At 28.3% G+C, this 3,100-nt stretch overlaps 1 pseudogene; it reads right to left on the reverse strand.

Moving 5' to 3' along the window:
- Nucleotides 1-1,586: 1,586 nt before the first annotated feature.
- LOC111737386 lies at nucleotides 1,587-1,705 on the reverse strand (annotated as a pseudogene).
- Nucleotides 1,706-3,100: the final 1,395 nt, after the last annotated feature.

The raw sequence follows: 3,100 nt of genomic DNA on the forward strand, positions 1-3,100 counted from the left end.
CATGCCTATAGATTACTTGAATTATTTTTAGAAGGTTTTTTTTTTTTTTTTTCAAAAGGAAAGAATTATGAGCTCACACAAGCCTATTAACTTTGGATGTGTGGAGCATGGGTTGGGAATCTGAATTTTATTACGATCTTCAGAAGATTACTATGTTTGCTAAAACTTGAATACTATTATGTTGGGCAATGAATTTTTAATTTAATATTAAGATGTTAAATAAAATATACAAGACTATATAATAACTTATTTAATGTTAAATATATATTGTAAAATAAGGATGAAATATTTTTATATATGCTAAGACTGCTACTATAAAAAGTAAAGGTTTATGTTAGTGAATTTATAAAGCAAAGTGTGTTTTTTGCTCAATACTGCTGATCTTGAAAAATTAATTCCATTTTAACACAAGTTGAAAGAATTCTGAATAACAACTCCCAATCATTTTGAAATTAACAGAAACTCTCAATATTCACAATGTTGGTCATTTTCAGTTTTCCACTGAGAGTTCCAAATACCATATGCTATGTACCACTTAAGTCCATGTTCAAACTTTTCCTGACCAAAAATCAAATTCCCAAATAAAACTAATCTACATTTTTTTTATGCTTAGCATTACAAATTTTAATTGGAATCAAAGGATCTTGCTTTAAACCATATATAGACACCACAAATACTGCACACATTTAATTCATATATGTATATATATTTAAGAAAGAACACCATACAGTTGTAGACTCTCTATCTAAGCCTTACTGTCTTTCAACCTATGGAAGTGGTAAGAAAGAAGTATCAGAAATAATTTTACATGTTCTCAATCTATAAATTAATCATTGTATGAACATCGAGCACTTACTATGTATCAGATATTATAGAAGAGAGTCAACTAAAATTGGTCAACAACAAATTATCAAGGAAAGATTTCTTTATTTTAGTAATAATTACAAAAAGTATGCTATCATTTATATTGGCATAGTACTTTATTAAAACATAGCTTATAGCATCTATTTTCAAGGTAGATAGTAAGGGAAATAAGATTAATGAACCTAATGCAACCAGGTATTTATAAGTCCATATCAGATAAGTCATAGGAAAAACATTAACCTTTTTTTTAAAATGCCCTCATTAAATGGTCATAACTGTGAAAATGATAAATAATTAGCAGTAAGTATAGTGGTGGTATAAAATATGTAAAAAGACTTGGAAAAGAACAGTATTTAATTCGGAGTTATAATGAAAATAAAACGTATGAGTGTCAAGATACAGAGTTAAAAAATAAATGCATTTTTATTCCACCAAAAGTTCTGCATACCTATCAGAATATGACATTTTCTAATTACTACCAACATAATATAAATTTATACAGAGTGGATAGATAGATATGATAAATGGATTATTAATGGAATTCAAACTAAAACATTTTTTTTATTTATTTTAAGGTCTGTATTTCTTTTCTTCTCTTTTCTTATTTATTTATGTATTTATTTATTTATTTATTTATTTAGGTGAGGCAACTCTTGGTTGACCTCACAGATTGCAAGGACCTTGTCAGTTTACAATCCCTTATTTTTGTAATTTATTTTTTATGCCTACAGCACCTGGTCCTCCTAGGTAGTCTCTCGTCTGAGTACTAACCAGGCCCGACCCTGCTTAGCTACCGAGATCAGACAGGATTGGGCTTGTTCAGAGTGGCATGGCCATAGATAGTCTATATTAAAGAGAAGAAGTGTGGGGAGAAAAAAATAGAAGGAAAAAGACAACCACCAGGTGTAAAATGCAAGGTCTAGTTCTAGATGCACTATTGATCAGCATCATGACCTTGAAAAGATAATTTAACTTCTTTGGATCTCAGTTTCTTTATATGTAAAATGAAGGCTTAGGCACAGAACAACTACAAGGCCAAATTTAAGAAGTAGAATGATTTTAATTAGGTTAAATTTATATGAATGTGTACATTATATAAAGTTTGCATTGTCAAATATCTTAATTTTAATATTTTATATTTAAAAATATTATGCTTTTTTAGGAAACATTGCAAATTTTTTCATATATTTCTCACTGATAAAAGATACAAACTTTATTAAGCTAATGAGGAGTTTTCACAAATTTTTGAAATTTGTGTCATATCCCAGTGTTAATATTGATTCTAACATCAAGATATAATGGCTTTGCTAGATATGTAATCCATCAGTTGCTTAAAATCACAAAATATTTTAATTTGCATTATAATTGGACTATGACATATTTATATATAGCTTTTTATTTTTCCTAGATATTAAAATTGATATATTATATCCTTGAATTATTATATCCTTGAATTTTTTGCCCATACTCTTAATCATACTATCTCTTAAATTCAATTGACTTTAGTAATAGAGCCCCCCTCATCATAGTCCATTGTTATTCTGTTCAAACTGAGCTGGTTGCTTTCTAGGACTGATGAAATCTGGGTTAATTATCCAAGGAATAGTCTCTATGTCTCCTAGAAAGTATGCCCTAAAGTTCACGTCTTCTTTTTTTTCTATTTACTTCTCTGTCATCATGATCCTCCCTATATTATACCTTCAAATTACTTCTTAAGAAAGGTCTATTGATTATTGGTCATCCATTACTGTCCTGGAGGAGAAAGTTCCACTCTTACCTAGATTTGAAATCTTCCCCATCCTTGGTTTATAGTTCTATCTTCATGCCTATACTTCACTAAAACTAATTGATAAATATATTAGAGATAAATGTAGTATTTTCCTGTTCGACAATTGTATCAGTTATCTAATAAAACAGTAAAAATTTGTTGTCTTAACAAACAATAATTTTATTTCTTAGGATACTTCGAGGCAGGAATTTGTGCAGTTCTAAGAAGAGATAGCTAAAACATCTCTTTTGCATATAGTGTCTAATTGGGCCTGGGAAATTTCAAAAGGCTTAATTCATATAACTGAGGCCTCTACTAGAAATAGTTATAGTAAAATATAACTATTTTACTAATGTATTGCTAAAAAATTTGCTCTATAATACTATTTATTTTAAAATATAAGTTGTACTATGCCAGGTGATTTTATCTTGTTTATTATGATCTTTAATATTTAATTTTATTTTTATG

Source organism: Pteropus vampyrus, unplaced genomic scaffold, assembly GCF_000151845.1.
Source record: "Pteropus vampyrus isolate Shadow unplaced genomic scaffold, Pvam_2.0 Scaffold26, whole genome shotgun sequence".
NCBI lineage: Eukaryota > Metazoa > Chordata > Mammalia > Chiroptera > Pteropodidae > Pteropus > Pteropus vampyrus.